The sequence below is a fragment of the Microcebus murinus genome, chromosome 19 (genome assembly GCF_040939455.1).
Source record: "Microcebus murinus isolate Inina chromosome 19, M.murinus_Inina_mat1.0, whole genome shotgun sequence".
Classification (NCBI taxonomy): Eukaryota; Metazoa; Chordata; class Mammalia; order Primates; family Cheirogaleidae; genus Microcebus; species Microcebus murinus.
Genome location: NC_134122.1, coordinates 47,656,718 through 47,683,133, shown reverse-complemented (window position 1 = coordinate 47,683,133; position 26,416 = coordinate 47,656,718). Strand labels below are relative to the sequence as shown.

General features: G+C 40.0%; 1 protein-coding gene across 1 annotated transcript in view; it reads left to right on the top strand.

Moving 5' to 3' along the window:
- The window catches only part of GREM2 (gremlin 2, DAN family BMP antagonist), a 104,877-nt gene that overhangs the window by 8,742 nt on the left and 69,719 nt on the right, over positions 1-26,416 (top strand). The gene's annotated exons all lie outside the window — the stretch shown is intronic.

Here is a 26,416-nt window from a genome sequence, read left to right as displayed (position 1 = left end):
GAAGTGTCCCTGAGGGCATGCCTCATGCCACGTATCTTTGTATTTGGAACTGGATGGTCTCAAACATCAGTAATTACTTACTGGATGAGTGAGTCCGATGACTCAAGGCCACAGTTAATGATGAGGTACGGCTGGTACACTGGAGAGTCAAGCCTATGGGCATGGGATTCCTATTCATAGCGTCATGCTGCTCTGGAATTCTCCTTTCAGGCTCTTTTCTCCTCTGCTGTGCTGTGAGCTCTTTAAGGGCCCATGAAGATTTTCATCTTTATGTCTCTGGTATGTTACATGGTACCTGAATCATGATGCTTAATGTTTGGCAAATGAATGAATGAATACCCCTGTAGAAGTCACTATTGTTACAGAACTATCAGCCCCATTTTTAAAAAATTAATAAAGGATGAAAGAAAAATCTGAGAAAGAATACTTCTGACTTTACTCAGTTTAAGTATCATCATGGGATGGGGTCATAATTGTAAATTCTAGGCCACCAAGTACCTAAATAAAAACCTCAGAAAATAATCCTGTTAATGGTAAGACAAGCAACCTCTTTCCTGGTCAACTTAATGGAAGTGTTGACAGCAAATAACTTTTAGGATTGCTGGGGCCTTGGCAAGCTCTGAAAATTTCTAGGGAGGTGAAATGTTTTATTTGGGAACTAAGCTGAGCAGGAGTGAACTTCTCCTTATTAGAAGATGCCAAGGTATTCCTGCAAACACCTCCTTCATTCTCCTATGGTTTTGGAACTTGTTTGGGCAGGCATTTCTTTTGCTAAAAGAGAGAGTGGGGAAGGGGAGAAAGGAGGATTTATTGAGCACTTACTATATGCTCCAGGTATTTTAACACACACTATCTCATTAAGTTTTCACAACACCTTCTTGGGGTAAGTGCTATTGTTCACATTTTACTGACAAAGAACTGAGTGAGGAGGCTCTCTGAGGTCCAGTAAATTTCCTGACTTCACTCAGCCATTAAGTAAATAAACATTCAGACTGAGGATTTAAAAACTCCAAATAACATTCATTGCCTTTTTAACTGCAAAACTCCAAAGCACTACCTTTTCGCTTCATAGCTTTGATTTTCTCCCTTCACATTGGCTTAGGTTTTTATCTGGAAACACAGAGATAATAGTCCGGGTAGGTTGTGTCAGGTGGGTAGTCAGACTCGTTTGAATGCACTACTGGTTTGGAGCAAGAATTTTGAAATCAGATAAACATGGCTCCATTTCTGCCTGTGTGGAACAAGCACTTACCATCAGCAAGCCTCATCCAAAATTGTATAGGGCTGTTTTAAGAATTCCATGAGATAATGCTTTTAGCTCAGGCATAAAACTCAATTATTATTATTATTGCTGTTGTTATTATTTTGCAGGCCTTTGATATCGGCGGATTGGGGTTGGGAAGCAAAGGTCTTCAGAATGATATCTGGGAAGATTTGCTAAAAGAACAGTTCATTACTGTGAATACTTTGGAACTGAGGCTTCAAATCCAATTTTGTGAACTGAGATAAATACATCAAAATGTTTGGGTCTTAATTTTATCTTTGAAATGGAAATGATAATGATTTGGGGAAAGAGCTAATCAAGCAGGCTTCACGGAACCGTGATTCATTCAACACGTGTTTCTGGAGCCAGAGCTGGGAGTGGCAGATGACAGGATGGGTCATGCTTTCCAAGGAGCTGATTGCTCATGGGAAAGGCAAGGCGTGCCTGTCAACAACAAGGTAAAAACTGGATAGAACTGGTAAAGACGTGGACAAATAGGGCCCTGGGTCCTGCAGTAGTCAAATGTCACTTCCAAGGAAAGCTTCCTGGGTCCTCCTATAAGGCCTGGGCAAAGCACACCGTGTGCCACTTTCCACGATTTCCTTTGCTTCTTCTCCCCCAAGACACATGATACGTGTTTGATGCCTTCTATCTCATAGAGTTTTAGAAGTATAAAGAAGTAAAATACAAAAAAAAAAAAAAAAAAAAAAAAGAAGAAGTAAAATACTTAATCTCTTTAGTTTACAGATAAGAAAGTAACAGCCGGCCGGGCGCTGTGGCTCACGCCTGTAATCCTAGCTCTTGGGAGGCCGAGGCGGGCGGATTGCTCAAGGTCAGGAGTTCAAAACCAGCCTGAGCAAGAGCGAGACCCCGTCTCTACTATAAATAGAAAGAAATTAATTGGCCAACTGATATATATATAAAAAAAAAAAAAAAAATTAGCCGGGCATGGTGGCGCATGCCTGTAGTCCCAGCTACTCGGGAGGCTGAGGCAGAAGGATCACTCAAGCCCAGGAGTTTGAGGTTGCTGTGAGCTAGGCTGACGCCACGGCACTCACTCTAGCCTGGACAACAAAGTGAGACTCTGTCTCAAAAAAAAAAAAAAAAAAAAAAAAAAAAAAAAAAAAGAAAGTAACAGCCCAAAATGTTGCCTGTATTTAAAGACTGCATACGTTTGTTGTCAAAATAGCACTAGAACCCAGGTTTCCTAATTCCCTCTCTCTCCTCTTGCTCCTGCACCATGCTCCCTTTCAAGCCTCCATCGTTAGGCTGAACCTAAATCAACAGTACGTGAAGTGTGGCAAGACAGGTTTCACAAAGGTCCAAGGTGCTGGATATGTGCCAAAGTGGGGGGCTCAATCATTTAGCTTTGGGGACAATAGAAAGATTTCATACAAATGCAGCAAAGCTTGTTGTTGTTGTTGTTGTAATTGTTTAATTGGTATTATTTTTCCTTCTGCTCACTGCAATACTAAATCAACCCAGAGCTTGGTCTCCCCAAGGCTGAGGTTCCTTGAAATAGTCCCAGCCATTTCTAGAAGCCCAGCAATGCCTTCAGCTCCTGTGATGGATAAAGTACCAGCTATCGCCTGTGATTACCCTTCCCAGGGTTTTAAGGGCTGTGGTGCATTTTGGCTTATTGAAGTAATAGCAATGACTCTTCCTCCCTTCTGTTTGTGCCAGGAGATTGGTATGGAGTTGGGATGGATCTCCTCTGTGACATACGTGCTCAGATTTTCCCTTTTTAGCAAACTAGTGTCTTCTCTAGTGCAAATGCTTCATTTAGACTGGCTTATTTGGTCATGCTTGGAATTCCTTTAACCAAAAAATGCAGCCTCTGGACAGGATTCAGGGACAGAAATGAGTCTCTGTCTATCTAAAACTTTTTTCTTTGTGTTCGTTAGAGGAAAGTCACTCCCCAGAATAAGACATCCTCATCTTCTTAGTCAGAGCATGTTGACAGAGTGCTGGTTTTGCTCACCCATTCTCCTTTTATAACTGGAACCATACATGCACACAACCAGACATCTACCTGGGACTGACTCTCCAATAAATATTCATAGTAGACACATCCCTCACTTGTTCTCTGTTGGATGAATGAGTGGATGAATGGATGGATGGATGGATGGATAAGGTGAGTGGATGGATGGATGGATGGATGGATGGATGGATGGATGGATGGATGGATGGATAAGGTGTAGTAGTCATTACCCATGGTGCCCCCCGAGGTCTATGAGACTCAGCAGCCAGATGGACTGTTCGCTGGGACAGGTATTATCCTTTGGAGACACAAGGAAACATTTGACTCCAGAAGAGAAAACCGCAGGATGCAGGATATAGATCAAGCAGAGGATGTCCAAGGCAGAAAAGCAATATTCCATGGGCACCCCATTTGCACTTGCCATCCTAGTCCAATTGAGTTCACATGACCTTGACTTTGAGTAATTAGGCTATGGAAGATAAAACAACTAACTTCTAATACTAAGTTCTTTTTGTCCAAATTTGGAGCGAAACTTCCGAATGCTATTCTTGGGGTGGAATAGACAGCATTGCCGATGACTGATGTCTGCATAGGCACCATGTGGATTTGTATAAAGGGAAGAAAATAATCCTCAGTTGTAAAAATATCTTTGGTCTTCATAAGGGTGATATGCGCCCACATGTTTCTGTCAGGTGGTTTTGCTATAAATGAATTATTCTTGGACTAATAGAAAAATTTCCTTTTATAGCGATTGTACATTTTCCCAGATTAGCAGTGTAGCATGCAAAATCCCACAACTTCAGAAACTGAAAAGATCAAAGGCAGAGAGGCCACTGGGGTGTTTAGACTCACCACACGCCAGAACAATAGTCTGGCTACTAAAAGTTCCTTTAATGACAACAAAAAAGTGTACTTTCATAATGACCAAACTGCACTGTGAAAACTGATACGCATCCCTAATTCTTGCATTAGATATTCCTGTTGATTCTTGATGGCGGTGAAGTTCAAATTGTCTCCATATGATTAAAACTTTGGCCAATTGAGGTTTGGAGCAGTGAGTCACTGTTAACTGCAGTGGTGTTGAACTGATTTTCTGTTTCAAATGGCAGCCAGAACTATCAAATAAACCCAAAAATATTTATTAGGTTGACTTCTGAATATATAGAGTGTGGTTATTCACACACTCAGTAATCTCACTGAAGGAAGGGAAAAGACTGTTTTCCATCTGTGTAACCCCTCAGTAGCTGACACAGAGTAATGGCCTAGAAAATGTTTTGGGGGTGCAAGGAAAAATGAGTAACTTAGAGCACGTGGATTTAAAGTAAGGTTTTCTATTTAGATATAACAAAGTCACAGATAATGCCAACAAGCTGCCCATCAGCCTGTAACTTTAGTCCTATTTTGTCAGTGGTCTGACCTGTATATTCAACAAACAAATTTATTGAGTTTCTACAATGTTCGAGGCATTGGGAATATGAAAAAATAATAAGATCTAGTCCCCGCCTTCCAGCAGCTCGCGGGTCTCTAGAAGAAACAAACCTTTTAACACAAAACGGCAACGTTTAGTAGTAAGAGCGACCTCTGAGCAAAGTGTGGTGGGAACCAGGCAGAAATGGGCATCGGAACCACTGGTTCTGCTCTGCGGGGATTGTGAAGCATGTATCGTACTAGACGAGATGGTGAGCTTGCTCTCAGCAGTTGACAGCTTCTCACACACGTCATCTTTGGGAGCAGTTTAGTTTTGCTGGGACTGTGACATTGCAGCAGTTGTGCTGTGCATTTTTTCCCCCTAGTTCCTTAAACGACAAGTGAATACCGACAGTTGTGGCGTCTAAAATATCCTGCTGGCTTGCCGGCTGGTGGCTCAGGAGTCCCCTCCGGCGCTCTGGGGCTCCGAATGCCCTGGCTTCCGGCTTTTGCTGCACACCAGGGACAGTGGTCTCATTCCTGGCTGTTTCTTAAAGGATCGTAACCACGATCATTAAAAAGGATTCTTGGAATCCAGACAAGTCACGTTCAGGTGTAGTTCTTTGGAAAAAACTGATCTGAGGAAGGGAATGAGTAGTAAGACTCCCTGTTTCTGGTTCCGTATCTGGCATTGGCTGACTCTGAGTTCATGAGAAAGAATGGCAGAGCAGGCCTGTCATTTCCAGCCTTTATTTACTTGTGCACTGGCCAGGACCCAGCACGGAGAAACTGACTACCAAAAGGTCAGATCCTTTGCTTTTTTTTTTTTTTCTTTCCTCTTTCCCAAGTATGCACAAGGAGATAACCAAATGTTTGTTTTTCTATCAGAGCGTAACTTTGGGTACATCTATGTGACTAGAGGCAAGTGAATTAAAATCCCATTTCATAACAGAGGCTTACCTGGAGTGGTCTAAACTGTTCTCAGCAGCCTGAGACGGCATTAAAAATAGATTCAGTCACCTCGCTATATCGGGTGGGAATATTTGCATGCAGGTGCACATACAAATGACTTTTGGTAAGTAGTAATCAGGACATAAAATGTTAAGTGATTTCTCCACAGTCTTGCATTTCCTTAAGTTTCCTCTGAAAAAACATAATGGATCTCTCAAACACTGACTGACCTTTTCCTACATAACAAATATTATATGGAATGATTGATTAGATTCAGGATTCCACCTTACATTTAAACAAAGAGGACCTCCATCTCCCAAATGAATTCAGGAATGTCAATGATTCCCTGATAATAATGATTAAAAAAATAATGTCTAGCATTCATTAAGCCCACATAATAGTCGAAGAACCTAATATTAATAATAACTGTTATTATAGTTGCTGCAACTTAGTTAGGGTTTATTATATGACAAGGACTGATGTAAATCTTTTAGTGTATTTAAGCCTTAACAACAGTCCCATGTGAAGAGCATTATCTCTGTTCTCCAGGATGTAGAGCATTGTTTCTCCACGAGCAAAAGTTAGGCCTTTTTCTGTCTGCCTCCAAAGCTCTTACTCAGTCATGCTAGACTACGACCCGGACATGTTATTAGGTGTTTTATAAGCACAGTCTCATTTAATTCTCAAAACAAGCCTAAGACTCAGATATTATCATTGTCCCTTCCATACAAACGAAGGCCCAAAGCTACACTGCCCATAGTGACGAGCCAGAATTCAGACTCCACTCGGCCCGACCCACGGCACGTGCTTCCCATGCACTCAGTATGCCGCCTCCAGAAGGTTCCAGGGCGTTACCCCATCCCAGATTGCCTGCCCAGTGAGTTTTCTTGTGCCTGAAATCCCCTTAATTGCGACTAACACCTTCCATGCCACAATTTGGAATTATATATTTCAATATATAGTAAATATATTTATTTAAATATATTTAAATGTATTTCATTTGAATATATTTAAATATATTTCATTTAAATGTATTTAAATATATTTCATTTAAATGTATTTAAATATATTTCATTTAAATGTGTTTAAATATGTTTCATTTAAATGTATTTAAATATATTTCATTTATATTAAATATATTTCAATATAACATGAAAAGACAAATACTGCTGGAATATTTGAAGACTGGCCCCAAAGAGCCCCGAGTGTTGCCAAGGTCTGCACAGGAAGAGAGGGAAAAGGGTGCCTGGAGAGGAGAGGGACACAACCCCGAGAGAGCAACAGAAGTGCAGAAAAGGAGCCCTGGGAGTTAATGAAGAGGACATCTGCTTCACCTTTGCTAAGGGCTAACTCAGTGTATATTGCTGCGTGCGTGTGTGTGTGTGTGTGTGTGTGTGTGTATAGTCATGTGCCACATAATGACATTTCGGTCAACAAAGGACCACATAGATGACAGTGGTCCCATAAGATTATAATGGAGTTGAAAGATTTCTATCACACAAATCCTTATCATTGTGTTATTATTTCCTTACACTGTGCAGTGCAGTAACATGCTGTACAGGTGTGTAGTCTGGAAGCAACATACCACATAGCCTAGGTGTGTAGTAGGCTGTGCCACCTAGGCTTGTGTAAGTACACTCTGTCATGTTTCACAGTGATGAAACACCTAACAACTCATTTCTCAGGACATAGCCCAGCCATTGAACTACACATGACTGAATATATATATCTTTATATATATGTATGTATGTGTATACATATATGTATATATATGAAGTTGGAACTAAGTTTTTGCTTTGAAATTCACTGTAGTATTCCCTGAAGATATTATTTATGAGTAGATTTATGGCCAAAGAGCACATACAAACTTAACTTGGTTTTCTGGGGGGGTCTTTCCTTCTATCTTGTTTTGGATGTATTCCTAAAGTCTCAAACGTTCTGCCTGTATAGAGTTATCCAATGACTCATTGTGATGGCAGAAACAGCTTCTCAATCCAATTTTACTGTCCTCTTAGACTCATACCCAATTTTCCTTCCTGGTTTATTTCCGGCAAAAGAGAGAATACAGAATGACTCCACTTTCACCTTTTTATTCTCTTATCAGCGATATTTATTGAGCATTTCCTCTGTATGAAGGACTTCGATTCCACGCAGCAGTTGGCTGCTCCTAGCAAGCCTGACAGATGTGGTATGTGCATTGCGTAGTGAGGAACTTAATTTCTGGGAATCAAGCTGATGAAACTCCTCTCAAAAGTAGGGTGACCATAAAATATATCATCCCAAACTGGACTGCTTTTCAGAGTGAAAGCGGCTCACAGTCTACCTGAAAACGACACACAGGCGGCTCACATTAGCAATAGTAACAATAATAACCAGCATTCATCGAGAACTTTCCTTAGGACACACTCTTTGCTGGCTGACTTTTGCTCACCACCTCATTCAATCCTCACCTAATCTAGGTAGTGTGATTATGCCGGGTTTTCCAATCTGGATACTGAGCCTCCGCGAGGTGAACTTGTCCCAGGTGTCCCATCACGTAACTGGTGGCAACAGGGTGCAGGCCTCGGTGTGGGGGGTTTCAAGGCCTTTGCTCATAGCCCCGTGCTCTTGTGCTTCCCTGCAGAGGATGAAGGCACATGTCGTGGTAGAGATAGTGGCCAGGTGACAGGGGATGGCAAAGCAGCCTCTCACCCCTCCCAGCCACGCATGGGGAGCACAAGGGGAGGGAAAGCTTCTCAAACGAGGTGACATTAGAGATGGGCCTTAAAGAGTACCCAGAATCTCACCAGGGAGCAGTGAAGCAGGGTGCAGACATTACAGGGTGCAGACATTACAGGGTGCAGACATTACAGGGAAAGTGGCAAGCCCTGTGCACCTGGGGCAGGGCAGTGCATTCCTCCCCTGGGACACCAGCACGTAAGGGGCAGCGATGGAACCTACACTGCCTGTCTCTGGGGTGGAGCACAGGTGAGGCCCATGGTTGACAGCATTTTTCAGGCACATAAATAAACAACCATATGCAGCAGAGTCGTGCTGTCCCTAGGAACTAGTTTCTATCACATTTCAGAATTGTTGTAGACTCTCTATGGTCAGCATCCAGCCAAGGAATACAAGAAAGACTTCAGCAAACTCTTGTTGTCCAAGGACATCTGTCAAATATGACCAAAGTCAGTTTTGAAGATATCAGAAAAGCACCATTTTAACTACTATATTCTTAAGTTTAAATTATTTATTTATTTATTTATTTATTTATTTTTGAGACAGAGTCTCACTATGTTGCCTGAGCTAGAGTGAGTGCCATGGAGTCAGCCTAGCTCACAGCAACCTCAAACTCCTGGGCTCAAGCAATCCTTCTGCCTCAGCCTCCCAAGTAGCTGGGACTACAGGCATGCACCACCACGCCCGGCTAACTTTTTCTATATATTTTTAGTTGGTCAATTAATTTCTTTCTATTTTTAGTAGAGACAAGGGTCTCACTCTTGCTCAGGCTGGTTTCAAACTCCTGACCTTGAGTGATCCTCCCACCTCGGCCTGCCAGAGTGCTAGGATTACTGGCGTGAGCCATCGCGCCCGGCCTAATTCTAAATGTTTTGCATGCAAATGTTTTCAAGAAGTATTACTTATTTCCCCCAAATACCCAAAAGGCCACTGCTAAGATGGTATCTCATTGTGTCCACTGGCACAATAAAGAGATAACTTTCTCTCTTTAAGAGAAGACATTCTCTTCTCACGATAGCTGGGCTTACAAATGAGTTGTGTCTTACAGTTCTGACCACATTTCATTTTAGAAGTCATGGGATGTGTGAATTAGTAATATTGCATTCGCCTTCCATGTGGCATTTAAGTTTAGAAGTAGTCTCAAATCAAACTTACCTGCCTTTATCCCCTGACTCTTTGGTTAAGTGTATTTTTGGTTTCAGTGCCAAGATGGAGTGTCTCTCAGTTGTAGCCTCGACCTTTTAGAATTCCTCCCGTTGTAGCCTGGAGTGGAGGCTCCCATCACAGACTTTTATATCCTTGGAACAAGACTGTAAAATTTTATAGCCAGTTGTAGAACCATGGTCTGAAAAACCTATTCAAACATTTCAAATATGAACTTCATCATACGGTAGAATTAAGAGCCATTTATTTTCTATCAAAAGCATCATAAACAGCTCTCTACCTCGTAGTAAATCAGGAAACCAGATTGCCAGGGAAGGTACTGGGCCTACTAGCTCGGCTGCTGGAGCTGTTTCAAAAGCTGCTGGGTGCCTTCCAAAGGCCCCTTTCGCTTCAAAAGAACTCCCTTGCTTTTCAGCAAGTCGTGACTTATGACCGGGTCTTGGGCAACTCAATCCATGGCCATCTGGGAAAGAGCAATCCATTTGCAGATCGTGAGGACAATTACCAAGCCCAGCACTTCATTGAAATAATGGCCAGAAAATGTTGGAGGTGTGAGAGGTGGGGAGGAAGGAACAAATGTACCAAGAGGAAATTCCACCTGGATATGATGCATCAACTAACATGAGAGAATAATGAATAGCAAAGATGTAAGATATTCTACCTATGACCGGTATGTTCCAGTATCCTCGATACCAACTTCCATCATCAGATACTGAATAACTTATTTAGGTATATCTCTAAGCAACGTAACATATTTCCAGTTTTCTAACAACACTAATTCTAATTCATCCATTCAACAAGCATTTATTGAGTCCCTTATACGTCTTAGTCACTTTGCCAAGTTCGGGAAATACTCCAGAGGATCGTAACTATATGATTCATGCCTTCATGGAGCCGATTATAGTAGCAGCGAGTGGAAAATAAATAAGGAAATAATAAATAAGCTTTTTAGTTGCTATGTAGAAAATACCATGAGTGTTGTTTTAGATTGGGTGGACAGGGAAATTCCCTTTGAGGAAATTATCAGTTAAGGAGAAGTTGGTTAAGAAGTCAGTCCTAAGAGGTTGGAGGGAGAACAAGCACAGAATCCTTGGACCAGGAAAGATCAGGACCAGGTGTTTTCTAGGAACTTGTAGAAGATAAATGTGCTCAGAACTTAGTGTGCAAAATGACTGTGGAAGGGCTTGAGGGTCCACTCTCAAGGGCCGGCTACTCTGGGGCCCCAGCCAAGGTAAAGAGCCCTGATGTTATTCTATGTGAATGTTATTCTCTATTAAAACAATGAGTAAAACACAATGAATAACATCTAAGAATAAAAGAAATGTATCTTAAGATAAATGTTCTTACAATGCAGATGTAATCATGACACTTCCCTGCTCATAGATCACTGTTCATAGAAAATTAAAACGCCTAGGCATCCAGGGGAGGGTCGTTCTCCATCTAACTGTACACGCATCTCTTCTCCCTCTCACTGCGTCCCGTGAGCCAATCACCCCACTCCACTTGAACATGTGTTGCATTTTTCTAGGCTCACACCGCTCCTTTCTCCTCCTCCCCTACTTCCACATCCGCCCATTGAAATCCTACCCATCCATCCAGACTCAGCTTAAAGGCCACCTGTTCTAGCGAGACTTCCTCTGCCAGAATTTATCTTTCCTTCCTCTGTCCTCCCGAAGGACTTTGCACCTCTCTTAGAGTGCTTACCGCACTCTGCCTTCAACTATACCTATTTATGCACATCACTCTCCCCCATGAGTACCTTTGCCAAAGTTCAACTCGATGACGATTATCAGTCTATGATCCCATATAGTGCCTCGTAGAAACAAGCCACCCTTAGGTGCTAAAGAAAGTGAAAGGAGTGCTGGGAAAGGAATATAAAGGGATAAAAGGTGGAGTGTAGGATCAGGAATGAAGAAGCATAGTTATTGAACGATTATGCTTCAAAAGTACTTCAAAGACTCTCCATTTCAAGGTTTAGGCTCCCTAAAATTAATTCAGGCAATATACTTGTCCCAAGTCAACCTCACTTTTAAAACATTAGCGCCATTTTGTAGAGCTACAATTATCTAATCAGGAAACATAGGTTCTGGGACTGGCTCTACTTCTAATTAGCTACATGACCTTGCACAAAAAATGTCTTAGACTCAAAGGCTCTATACTTTGCCTGTGTGAAAACTAAAGATGGCCTTAACTGTTCTGCTTCCCTGTGAATGTCTAAAACATGATACTGATTTGAAGTAAGAGAAGTACTACCATTTGATGATGAGATGAATCCCCACAATATCTCTGTAACCACAAACACAGGCCACAACCTCAGAATCTCTGCTGTTGAAGTGACCGTAACAGGTGCCTGAGTTAGGGTAGGTCCCCAGAAGCAGACACTGAGGCCAGGATTCAAGTCAAGCAGTGCAGTGGCGTGTGCAGGGAACAAGGGTGGGTGATGAAAAAATGACCAGGGAAGGGAAGGTAGTCAATAAGGAGCACATTGTAAACCAGCAGTTGTAGTTGGCAAATGGCTCTTCGTCTAGTGGGACAACACTGAAAAACAGTGCAAAACACATCCCTCACACATGAAAGGCATCCATGCCAGAAGGTGAAAGAGCTGAGATGTTTACAATCCCTGTCAATCACAGGTTAAGGATCGCCCTGTGAGACATGAACTCCCAGGTACTTCCAGCTCCCTGTGCATGCAAACATGGTGGTGGGTTCTACGAGGAACAGAAATTTTCCATCAAAGAGGAAGGTGTCCACCCTGGAGAAGCCAGTGGAGGGCGCAGAAATTGAGAAGCTGGAAGGAATGTGGTGGAGCTCTGACAACTTCTGCTCCAATGGGTCTACACCTAGGGCCGAAGATGAGAGATTATACTACCTGAGTAGGTTCAAAATTAAGAACATATCTAGCATAGGTAAGGCATTCTTTCACAACAAAGAAAGAAAATTAAGCATCTTGTAGTCTATCTGGACTGATAAAGGTGCCTTGCATTATAGTATTAATATAGTTCAACCTAATCTAATTAAATTATATTAAATTTATAAATTATATTATGTCTACACGGTCTTACATAATGCAGCAGAAAGCTTATTTACATAGAAAGGTTATCATGAAAGTGAAAATATAAGTTATAAAATTTTTAGGGAAAAAAAAGCATGTGTATATAAATATGCCTAAAAGTCTGGAAGGAAATGTTTGTATAGACAGTGTAAACTTTAACAGGAGTTATCTTTGGGTGGCAGGCTTCTCAGTGATTTTAATTTCCTGCTGATCTATACTTTCCCATTTTTTTCTCTATTTGATCTGTTTGATTCACAACAACTTAACTTCAGAAGGAAAAAATAATCAGACCTAAGAGTAGGATGAGTCAAATAAGCCTTCAAGAGTATAAAGTCAATTTCATCCAGAAATATCTTTAACGTATATATATATTTCCAAGAATATATATTCTGCACTGATTGCTTTGGTGACCAATGTAAACCAAGTCCTGTCCTCACTCTGGGGTAGTCTCTGATTCTCCAGTTTAATTAGCTTTCAGTAGAAGAGTAGGACTGGCTGGAAGCATGGAAAGGCATCTTCAAACATGTAGTTTCTTTGCCAGAGGCCTCTTAGGTAGAGATTGTGTGAAGAACTGAAACCAACACTTTTGAACTTCATTCTTTAAGAGCCATCTCACTTATGGTGAGATAAATGCTTTTTCAGCTCTCTTTGAAGGAAGCAACCAAAGTACAGGGTGAAACCTTGTGCCCCCAATTCTGTATTCTCTGTGTGCAATCCCCAGGTGTACTTGAAGTTTGGTTATTTGTCATTCTCTGTTGTGGTTGGGAGTCTGGTTCGTGTCTCTGGTCAGCTCTCTTCTCCCCTATCTTCCTTTCTCATGCACCAGCACCAGGCCACGGGGCCTCTTCTCTGCTAATAACCTCAGCCCTGGACAAGTGTCTGCACTTGGAGAATCCACTAAACACTGAAGAGGCATGAATCAGAGGCAGAACTGTTTGCTTTAAGGTCACGCAGTGGGAAGTCTCTCTAAAGATCTATTTGTTCTTCGCAGGGAAAGGAGTCAGCATCCATTTCTGCTAAGTAGTGACCAGGAGAAAGTCAAATTAGATTAATTACCTGGAATAAAAATGGACTTGTACTTTTGCTAGTAATGGATTTCTAGTCCAGGGAGCTTTACAAGTATTAATAGCATACTAGTTCTTGGCAGATGATAGTCATTAGTGAGCAAGTAACTCTATCCTCCGGAGATGATTTAGCTTTGTCACTATGTAGTAATCTTTGTCTGAATGTTATGTTGAGGCAGAGAAAAATTTCCCTTAAAGTTGCTTGTGAAGCAGGACAGTTTTGAGAGTAAGTCATAGAAAGGTTTTTGGTTTTTTTTCCTGTAATTTGTGCTGGTTTTGTTTGCTTTTTATGTTTTCGAATAGCAGCTCTGAATTAAATATAGGATTCTTTTAATTCTTTATTTTGGGGGGCCTACAAGGGGAAGTTGTTCTGAGAAGGAGCTCGTTAGATGCAAATTCTTTTTAAATGTGCAAGCTGCTTTGCCCCTTGTTGTCTTAGCTGGATGTTCTTCTAACCAAGGACAGGCCTTATCTATGGGTTTAGTAGTTAGCACGTTTCCATTGTGAACTTTTGCAGGTTCCTCCACTAGCTCAAAATTTTATTGCTCTAATCCCCAAACTGTAGTCTCTGTTAAATACATCTCCCCTGGGAGAAATTAGGGTGTTTAAATCTGTTTCATGCCAGATTTTAACCCTTGGGCACAGCTGAGTTGCAGATGACAATGACAGTCACAGGAGGGAAATGACAGGCAGCCCCCACACGGCCCTACACGGGCAAGATCCCGAGAGTGTGCCCCTCCTGAAACTGTGTGTCCTGGGCTCCTCCTTCGTTTCATCCCCAGTCTTGGCCCTGACATGTAAGTTACGCTTACAAATCATTTTTTACCTGCATTGCCTAACTTGATTCTCACTACAAAGTTAGGAAATTGGGCAGATACAATGATCCTTTCACTTTTATTGATAAGGAACCTGAATTTTCAGATAAAGGTCTTACAGGTGGACGGAGACCCAGAGCTTCATTTTAACATCATCCTCTCTCTACCAAACTGTGCTCTTTTCTCCCAAATGCAAGGAAAACCACAAAAATGAGAAGGGATGGGAAGAAAGGACGGTAGTACAATCGTCCTTCAGTAGGTATCCAAGAGGAATTGTTTCCTGGACCCTGACAGATGCCCAAATCCACAGATACTCAAGTCCCTTATATAAAATGCATAGTATTTGCACACATCTCCCTTTACTTTAAATCACCTCTAGATTACTTATAATACCTAATACAATGTGAATGCATTTATATAGAGCATATTTGGTCAACAGAGCAAAATCACAGAAGGCAATTCAAATCCTGCAAAAAAAGGCATTGGCATCAAGCGTATTTGGTGCCATTATATAAATGGAAAGCTCCTAGTAGCAAGGTTTGCTTATATTAGGAAATTGGCAATTTGTCATTAGCCATTTATCTCATCTTTATATTTTTCCTAAATAATGTTTACATTTTTATTATGGTTTGATAATTGTGATGTTTACTCTGGCTGAACATATTCCCACCCCCTCCTTTTTTTTTTTTGCCCATTTTTTTCCTCCATGAGACTAATGCCTACTATTCTGGATAAGCAACATTTTATGCAATTAAAGATTATTTCCAAAGTGTCACATTCCAGAAACTGTACTTTCAAATGGTGATTCAATGTAATTATAGATTACAAGGTAACGTGCAGGTAGATACAGGAAATGATATTTTAAGGACTTACTCAGGCAAAACAAAATCCTAAAATCCCATAAAGAAAGATTGTCACCACCATCAAAATAAGAATGTATGGTAAAGAGGAGAAAGAGAATACAAGAGGCTTTGGCAGCACAAACCTAAAATGAAAAAAAAAAAAAAAATCAGCAATGGAATCCAGAAGTAGTTTTCTGAGAAGTAAATTTTCCTAAATTTTATTTGTCCTTTGGCCTCTAAAAGCTATATGCTTTTTGAAAAATATTTGCTCCTTGGATCAAAGAAGAGAAAAATATATAACAATTTTTTTTTTGACATAACATCTCACTCTGTTGTCCTAGCTAGAGTGCAGTGGTATGATCATAGCTCACTGCAACCTCAAACTCCTGTGCTCAAGCAATCCTGCCGCCTCAGCCTCCTGAATAGCTGGGGCTACAGGAACACACCACCGCGCCTGGCTAACTTGTTTTCTATTTTTTGTAGAGGGGAAGGGGTCTCACTATGTTGCTCAGGCTGGTCTTGAATTCCTGGACTCAAACAATCCTCCTGTCTCAGCCTCCCAGGACAACAGGCATCAGCTACCATGCCCAGCCACAGATTTCTTAATAAAATTTTATTCTAATTATGAAATAAGAATCCAATATTTTTAACTCATAATGACTTAACAGGAGCAGTTCTCAAAGTGTGACTTCGTGATCAGCAGCATCAACATCACCTGAGCACTTGGTGGGGGCACCTTTTCAGCCCCCACCCCAGACATCCCGATCACTGAATGGGGCCCAGGAATCTGTGCTTCAAAGAGGCTTCAGGAGATTCTAAAATTTGAGAACCAGTGTATTACAAAACACAAGGTTTTTAGGCTCTGAATAGAAACCTATGGAAGAGTTTACTAACTTATTAATATAAATACTTTATTTTGGAGAACCACCACCAAAATCAAATCCTCTGTTCCTGTTAGTGTGCTCTGTAATCGACATCTCTTTAAATACAAAAGGCATAAATATCATTAATACATTAAACATTTGATGTGAGATCCCATATTCAGAAAATAGCTTTTTAGATGTATAAATTGATAGTCACAGACAAGCTTAGTCTCAAGTGCACGGAAAGTTCAATTCATAACTAAAAGAACATTTCATTCTAAAAAATTCTTCCCTGAGTGCTAAAGCAGTGAAAGTCAGAAAAATAATTTTTTAAATGAAAATTACTTATTGATTTTTATACATTAATTTAACTAAAAAGGCTATTTGTTTTAAATGTGGTTAAGTAACATTGTTATGAAGCTATAAAACTCCATTTAAATTCTTAGATAGGTGTTATTTGACCTTAAAATATTTGGACTTAATAGCTGCAATCTATTGAGAGTTTACCATATACCAGGCCCTGCTAACCTTCATAACAACCATATGAGATAAATAGTAGTTGTTGTGTTTTGCAGGTGGTAAAAGGCACAGAGAGGTTAAGTAACTGGCTCAAGATCACACAGCTACTGATAGTAGAGATGGGTTACAAACCTAGGCAGTCTGACTCCAGAGTGTATATTCTTAACAGGCTACACCCTCCATTATTCCAATATTTAATTAATTAATTTATTTTTTTGAGACAGGGTCTCACTTTGTTGTCCAGGCTAGAGTGAGTGCCGTGGCGTCAGCCTAGCTCACAGCAACCTCAAACTCCTGGGCTCAAGCAATCCTCCTGCCTCAGCCTCCCAAGTAGCTGGGACTACAGGCATGCGCCACCATGCCCAGCTAATTTTTTCTCTATATATTAGTTGGCCAATTAATTTCTTTCTATTTATAGTAGAGACAGGGTCTCGCTCTTGCTCAGGCTGGTTTCGAACTCCTGACTTTGAGCAATCCTCCCGCCTCGGCCTCCCAGAGTGCTGGGATTACAGGCATGAGCCACCGCAATATTTTAAATCAAATGTTTGTATTAAATAGGCAATTTATTAAATATGTTAAAATTAAATTTTACACAGAAGGTGGTATTTTCAGTAGTTATGGGCTTCCATAAATTTTTTATTAAAAAAGTCATCAATTTAAATAAGAACTTATATCTTGATTAGGCGTGCCAGCAAGTGAAAGCCTTAGTTCAGTGGTCCCCAACCTTTTTGGCACCAGGGACTGGCTTCATAGAAGACAATTTTTCCATGGACAGGGGTGTGGGGGGATGGTTTGGGGGTGATTCAAATGCATTATATTTATTGTGCACCTTATTTCTATTGTTATTACATTGTAATATACAGTGAGATAATTATACAACTCACCATAATGCAGAACCTAATGCGGCCACTGATCTGACAGGAGGTGGAGCTTATGTGGTGACGCAAGCAATGGGGAGTGGCCATAAATGCAGATTAAATGTCTTGGGCTTGCCCCATGCTCAACCCCTACTGCACAGCCCAATTCCTAACAGGCCACAGGTGGGACCAGTACCAGTCTGAGGCCCAGAGCTTGGGGACCACAGCATTAATTGATCGAGTGAAGACAGGAGCTTATGAAAATTCAAACCATTTTTATTTTGAACACACTGAGGACAGAAAATTATTAATAACACAATCCTTGCTTAGCTCTTCATGTTTCATCCTTGTATACTTATTGCTGTGAAATATTTCAGCACCAACATGCTCCAGTTTTAGCATCCGGATGAGCACTCTTCCTTTGGAGAGGCGTTCTTGGCTTTAGATTTCTGTGAGTGTCACAGGGGGCAAACAAGTATGTCTAACTGACAGCACCCACTCTACATTTAAATCTGCTCCCCTACATTTAAATCCGCTCCTGCCACATGCCAGGGTGTGGGCCTACGGCAGAGATGGAACTGTGGACACAGTGACTTATGACTTAGGTGTCCTTAGGCATCCTTTGCCAAGCACATCCTCTGTCCTTGAAGCTTTATGTCGCTCCTCATGTCCTTTTCTTCCCTAGAAATGCCCTCTTGTTTCAGCTTTACTTGTCAATTGAAATCCTAACTACACTTCAAAGCCCAAATAATGTGTCATCATGCTCCATGATGAACCTTTCTACAAAATCCTTTGGAATTCCGTTAGTATTTCAGCCACTCCAGTGACATTCATATTATCGCTACTCATATAGATGTTGACACCCCTGTAAGACTGCAAATAATTGAGGGAAGTGTCCTAAACACCTTTGTATTCCTATAACCCTTATCACAGCATCTTGCACATGAAAATAAGAATTCTTGCCCCGTGCTTATGGTTTACGATGCGCTTTATCTACAAATCTCACTTTATCCTCACATCCACCCCGTGAAGCAGGTGCAATTATTATCCCATTGTTGTATGCAAAGAATCTGAGAGTAAGATTGAGAATGTGTTTTACACGATATCACTCTGACTCCAACTCTAAGCTCCTTCCAATGCATGCATATCTGTCCTCAAATGTTTGTTGAATAAAATGGCAAGTTTAAAAAATAAATGAAGAAATTCTGGGGGTAGTCAGGGATCCTACTGCCAAATTAACATTACAACCTTCCATGACTTCTCTACAACCTTCTAGACCTCCACAGATCTCCACCCCTCCCATAGGGCGGCATACATGGTATTTATTATATTCTGGAACAGCATCTTCCCAATAGGAAATTGCCTACCACTCCATAAAAATAACTGTAGTGGGGTATCTCACCTGAGAACTCTAAACCAGCCATCCAACTGCTGGAAGGAAGCTAAGGAGATTGAGTGGATGAGAACAGCCACCAATTTTGGCTCTGAAACTGTCGCTCAAGCTCTTTCCCCATGCTCTATTGTCTGTAGAAAGTCTCCCGTATAAAACTCTCAAATCAGATTCACCACCACCCACCCCAGCTCATTTAAAAATGCAGATTCCCAGTCTCTGCCCTAGGGCTTCTCATTCATTAGGGTCTACTGAAGAGTCTTGAAATCTACATTTAGAGAGTAAATTCCAAAGGTACTCACCACAGAAGATGTTAAGTATTGGAGGTGATGGATATGTTAACCAGCTTGACTTAATTATTCCACGTTGTATTCATAAATGATAACAGTGCTTTGTACCCATAAACTTGTACAATTACAAACTGCCAATTTATAATTAAAAACTACAACAAACAAATAAGCTTACAGGTGATTCTGATGAATGTGATTAGTAGATCACAATTTGAGAGACGAATGAGATTCGTGCCCCTGTGAGTAGGCCTGTGGTCGGTGTGGTTGCTCTAACTCTGCTGTTTACCCTCGAGATCCTTTTATAGATGATTATCTCATTAACCCTCACAAGCAGCCTTAAAGCTTGCTATGCAATTGGCTGGAGCCCAATATAAGAATTCATAGCGTGGCATCTGCTAATGATTCCAATTTCATTTATTTTACCAGCAATGAAATTGAGGTCTCAGAGCCTGGGTGGAGGCTGTTTGGAAACAAATCAAAACAAAATAATTGGCTGAGAAATATGACATACTAATCCGAAGCATTGTTCAGAAAGCCCCTGTGAGTCTAAACAGTGGTGTAGCAAGTGCTTCTATACCCATTTTTTAGATGCGCAAACTAAGAAAGATTTGCCTTAGCAAAGATCATGGAGTGAAGAAGAATCAATAAAAAGAGTAAGCCGGTCACCCCCAACACCCAACAGTCCGCTGACCACACCTGCTGTCAGCTTCCTGCCCTTTGGATTTTTTAATGCCACATGTCTACAAAGATTCATGAATCGCTCTCAAAAAATGATGAAGACATATTTTTATCTTGAGTAAGCAATTTACTTAGTTATTCTAGAAATGTAGATTTGCTCACATAGATTTAGTCTGTGCCTCCTTGTGAATTTCCATAAACCTCCTGGCTAAAGTTACAAAAACATTTTATACTGAATATATTAATACATATAGGTAAGCATAAATTATGATTACTAATATTGTTAACTAGGTAGTTTACTAGTTTGTGAACTGATCAAAGCATTTACTGGATCATTTACTTGAACATTTACTTAAACATTTTATCGATGGGCTCTAAGACCAATATCCCAAACTGTAATAATTTACACAAAAAAATATGTTTCATGATGCTCTGGTTTTCAAGTTAAGACCCAAACTATGTTCAGGAAACATGTGTGTACCATCCTGAACAACATATCGAGAACCCCAAAAATAGGAACTCTACAAAAAATAGCAAAATTAGCCGGGGGTGATAGAGCTCACCTGTAGTCCCAGCTACTCTGGAGGCTGAGGCAGGAGGATCTTTTGAACCCAGGGGTTTGAGGTTTCAGTGAGCTATGATGACGCCACTGCACTATACCCTGGACGACAGAGCGAGATCCTGTCTCAAAAATAAAAAGGAAAGAAAAGAAACGTGTGTGTAGACTCACCTCCCATCATCACTCTTATGTATATGTAAGCTTTATTTTTTTTATGTTCAAATGCTGGGAACCAAAACTAAAAAAAGAAATGTCCTCAATCCTCAAGAGTGGCACAACATATTTGTGTGTGTCATTGTTGGAGAAAGTTAAGTTTATAGTAAAGAAGAAGAATCTAAATTAGGAACACACTAAGATTTCCTTTTTTTCTTGTATGACACATGACAAAAGAAACATGTTTTTAATTTTAGGACTTCTCTTTGTTGAAATAAGTTGCGACAACATCACTTTTATAGTCAACTCAATTCCATGTTAGTTTTCAGGAATGGAACTTATGTTTATTTTGGTATTGACAGTGCCAGAAATGTTTTTAAAGCTTAGCTGAAGAAGAGATCCCGGCTTTGCATGACTCTGTGAAGGAAAACATAAAGATCCACTCTAAACCAAAGACTTATTTTGGCACCTACTATAAATAGAAACAAAGAATAATTTGGAAATTTTGTGTAAATGTTACAAATATGAATCTCATTGATCTTAACTTGAAAACCAGAGCATCATGAAACATATTTTTTTGTGTAAATTATTACAGTTTGGGATATTGGTCTTAGAGCCCATCGATAAAATGTTTAAGTAAATGTTCAAGTAAATGATCCAGTAAATGCTTTGATCAGTTCACATTCCTTATTTTAAATAAGGAATGGAACTCAGCAAAGAGCATCGTGTGACACTTTACTGAGAAGTATACATTGGAAACAAAACTTTAAAAATATTTCCAAGTAAATTCTTAACCCATACTATTTTCTGCAGTATTGACTTTGTGATTGTTTTAAAAATGAAATATTGTAAACTAAGGAATATAAAAGGAACTGCCAGAGCTTAACAAACTTCAACTCATAAAGTTTAAACTCAGAGTTGAAACTGATTGAGTTTAATTTCATTCTAATTGGAGAATCTGTAATTTAAAGAAGAAATTGCCTTAATTTCTGATATATTCTCTATCAGCCCCAAATATTTGGTTGTTTTTATTTTTAAAGAGTTAAGTTTTAAATATTTTAGTCTTCTGGCCAGGCATGGTGGCTCAAGCTTGTAATCCTAGCATTCTCAGAGGCTGAAGTAGAAGGGTCGCTTGAGCTCAGGAGTTTGAGACCAGCCTGAGCAAGAATGAGATCCCATCTCTACAAAAAATAGAAAAATTACCAGGGCGGCATGGTGGTGCACACCTGTAGTTCCAGCTACATGGGAGGCTGAGGCAGGAGAATTGCTTGAGCCCAGGAGTTTGAGGTTGCAGCCACTGCACTGTAGCCTGGGCCACAGAGCAAGACCCTGTCTCAAGAAAAAAAAAAAAAATTAGCCTTCTGGATATTTGAATTAGCGTGTGTTCTTTGACTGCTCCCCTCCCATTTTCCACTACAGCATTAACTAGGTCAACCAGGGTTGCTTGGCAGCCTTTGGGACCATGGACTCGTTGTGTGGTTTCATGTTTTCTTAAAAAATAGATAAATAAATAAAGTTTTGTAACCAAACCAAACCAAAGCTATGACTCTCAAGGGTTTGTGGCTTGATTGAAATCTGAACAGGAAATACGGACTGGTGATGCCAGTAATGTGACCAGCTGTCACAAAAACTTCATTACAGCCCCCCAAGTGAAACCAGGAACTTTAGTCAAGAAAGGGAAGGCAGACCCGGCTACCTTTGAGAGAGAGGAGGTGACACAGCAAACTAAGGTGCAAAGAACGCACAGCCAAGTCCGTGGCTGGACTCAGCAAACGAAACCGAGTTACCCATGAATTGGAATGTCTAGTTAAGCGTTCGTGCTGTGGTGATGAATTAGCTGGTGTACATCGTTGAGCTCGCATAGGTTTTCTTTAACGTCTGTATTCTCCAGAGAATTCATTTTCTACAAGGTTGTCTGCCATAGGAGAAAGCTAGAAGAAATGTTTGAAAAAGGTACTTCCGTAGGACACATAGCAATTTCATTAAACTTTCTTCTTATTTGGGGCAGATATGCTTTCTTTCCTGGGTTTTACTATTGATAATCTGTGATTTTACAGATAAAGATTTGTTCTTTCCTCTTTTTCCCCCCAGCATAGCACATAGCTCCCAAGCTCTGATGTTCTTGATTCTCCTTCTATGGAAGTGTTTTTTAAAAAATTAATATGCTGGTTATCTACCTATGGGAAATGAAGTCATTATGTCAAAAAGACACCTGTACTTGAATGTTTATCACAGTACAATTCATAATTGCAAAGATGTGGAATCAACCTAAGTGCCTTTCAATTCATGAGTGGGTAAAAAAAAGTGTATATATATATATATATATATATATACACCATGGAGTACTACTCAGCCACAAAAAAGAATGAAATAATGTCTTTTGCAGCAACATGGAATGAACTGGAGACCATTATCCTAAGTGAAGTGTCTCAGGAATGGAAAACCAAACACCATATGTTCTCACTAATAGGTGGGAGCTAATAGATGGGTACACATGGGCACAAAGCCATATAAAGGACATGAGAAACCAAAAAGCAGGGAGGGTGGGAGGGTACAAAGAACACTATTCTGGTGATGCACACACCTAAAGCCCTGACTTATGCATAATACAAGATACCTTTGTAACAAAAACACTTGCACATCCCTAATTAATATTTTGAAATTTAAACAATGTGAGAAAAATAAAATTAAATTAATAATCTTGTTATGATGGGTTTTTAGAATGAACAACATATTAATAATTAATAATGTGAACACAACAACACATTATATTGTAAGAGAAGAGGTTCCCTTTAGAAAATTCTCAGTAAGTTATTGAAAACTAAGTTTCCATTGAGTAAATATTACTTTATTTTGGGACTTGTATATCTATTGATAGGTCTTATTGTATTTTAGAGAACTCCTGTCTTATTGACTATGGGGCATACTGACCACGAAGACTATTCCAAAACCATCCAGTTACCTTTGTCCTCTCCTTCCACACCCTTGCAAACCCACTACCTCCTCACTAGGGGTGCCAGGGTCCTATTTCACTGAGTTCCAGGCTAACTGGCATGAGCTCCTTCAACTTTACCAGACCCGCCTGAAAATACCTGATATTTCTCTTCTCTCCTGCAAATAAACACTTCTTACTTTTATCCATTGCCTCCTCCTTCTGTCCCATATAAGAAGAAAAGCATCCCTCCCTCTTCAACGACCTGCACCTGTGTCTCAGAACTCTTGATTGTTTCACATAAACAGGTGAGTGCTGGACTATGGCTCTGCACCTGTAATTACAGCACTTTGGGAGGCCAAAGTGGGAGGGTCACTTGAGGCCAAGAGTTTGAGACCAGCCTGGACAACATAGCAAGACCTCCATCTCTACAAAATAATTTTTTTAAAAAAATTATTAATCAATGTTATTAATAATGTTAATCATTATTAATTAATAATTAATTATCCATGAAAAGATTGCTTGAATCCAGGAGATTGGGGTTGCTATGTGAACTATGATCCTGCTACTGCACTCCAGCCTGGGTGACAGAATAAGACTCCATTTCTAAAAATAAAGAAGTGAAGCAATGTAAGAAAAACATATGTGCTTTGTGAGAGAAGTTATAGTTGTATTATTAGGCTATATAGAAGTAGATTCTTTTCCCAGAACTTACTCCTTAGATGATAACTTTTCGCATTAGCAGGGTTTTGTGGGGTTTTTTTGTCACTTTAGAATTGAATACTATCCAACAAGTAAAGAAAAGAAATTTTAAACGTGTCTCTTATTTGAAGCTCCTAACCCATTCCTGGATCCCTCTCGAAGTTGGATCCCAGCTCCGAGATCCTTGGCTCCCACCCCTGCCTCAGGCTATGGAAGGTCGTCTCAAGCTGGAAAGGGACGAAGCAACTTCCAGAGCCGTTAGAGTCCACGGAGCCACTTGGAAAACATTAAAAGCACAGTCCTCAAAAGAAGGGCTAGTGAAGGCAGGTGTTAAATCCAGACTTCCACACTTACTGGTTGTGTGACCTTGGAATTTTATTCCTCACGTAGAAAGTCAGGACAAGACTAGAATGCTCTGGCATAAGACTTAAGAGGGTGTCAAACGTAAGTAATCGATATATATATATATATATATATATATATATATATATATATATATAAAAAATCCTAATGCAATGATTAAAAAATCAAAATTAATGATGAAAAAATATCAAAATTTTAACTACAGCCAGTGTCACCAGTAATGCTGTGTGGAGTTATATATACTAAGCCTGAGCAAAAGAAAAACTCAAGTTAAATAATACTGATTCTATCTTTATTTAAAATTTTGATGTTTTATTTATCATGGAGTTTTTCCACATTGATTTGGTGCTTTTTTTCTTTTTGGTTTTAGTATTTCATTTAGTATTTCGTTGTTATTTATTATAATTACTGAGTATTTTTTGCTCTCACTTAAATTTTGATGGAAGGCAAGTGCCTCACTTTGCCTCATTTAGTCCCAACTCTCTTTAGCACTATTTTGATAGTTTTGCTTCCAAAGACCAGTGACTAATTCTATTAATAATATAAGGTTAAAGGGTTTATTATTTAGGTAGGGGAAACATCCTTTTATTTGACCTGCAAAAGAAAGTGAGAGTTTGTTTTGGCTGCATTATCACAGTGACGATCCTTTTTCAGAATGTCTCCCTGCAAATGCTTAATCCAATGACTATCTAACTAGCCACTTTTGTCTGCTGCTTGCCTAAAATACTTAGAATAATCCAACAACATTTTTTGAACTGGTGATTTTCCATACAACCAATCCACTAAGAAAAACAGGGCACTGTCTATAAATAACAAGAATCATGGGAGATGTGTACCTAACAACGGGAAGAAAATAGTTTTGTTTTAACTCCCTATAATCATTAGTTGAACACATTAACTGCCATGTGAGTTGTATTTAACTCACGCTAGTTTTGAGCCCGGGGCCTTGCGAAGCATATGTAACTTACATGCCTCTTCACCTTGGGAGATGTGAGAAGTATCTTGCAAGTTGCATATAACTCACACAGAGAAAACAATGAAAAATACATTTTTCATTAAATTAGAAAGGATCATTTTGTTTTCCAAGTTTTTATTCTATTTTCATAATAAAACACCATGGCCCCAAGGAAAAACATGTGTTTTTTCCAGTGTGGCAGTCAATGTGTTAAAGGTAAAGTCCACCAGGGGACAAAATGGGCTAGATACAGGCAATGTTTTCCCTTTGTTGACATAGTGACATAATTTGTCAGCAAATAGGGAAGAAATATTCCAGCTGTAATTCAAACTAGAGAAGAGAAAGGGAAGAAGATGCTTATTTATCATTAGTTCAGCGTCAATTACATTTTGGATCCAAAGGTGCCGAAATCCTCGTGGGGCCCTGCGGGTGTAATCAGATTCCCTTCTGGAATCAGCCAGTTCCAAGTGGCCATGCTGACGTAGGTAGCTGGGCCTGGCAGCCAGAATGTCTCTGAAATGAGAGAATTGATGGTGGGCCCAGCACTGGCATTTGGCTTCTTTCCTTTTTGGCTCTCAAACAAAATCAATAATTTCAAATTCTCAATTTGAAAGTTGGATGGGAAGTGATTGGGAATGCCATTTGGGGGCCCACTTAGCACCCTGAAAAAATTTTATGACAGGGCAGGAATTACCCTGCATGGCCGATAAGACATCGACCTGAATCTTTATAGAGTAGTTCGGATCAGACATTTTCACTTCGGGAGGAATCTTAGAAATCAGCCAATTCAAACAACTCTCATTTTACGGATGTTGAAACTTGCTCAAGATCACCCAGTCTCTTAGAATAAACCCAGATTTATGGACTTCCTATTCCAGAGTTCTTTCTATCACTTGA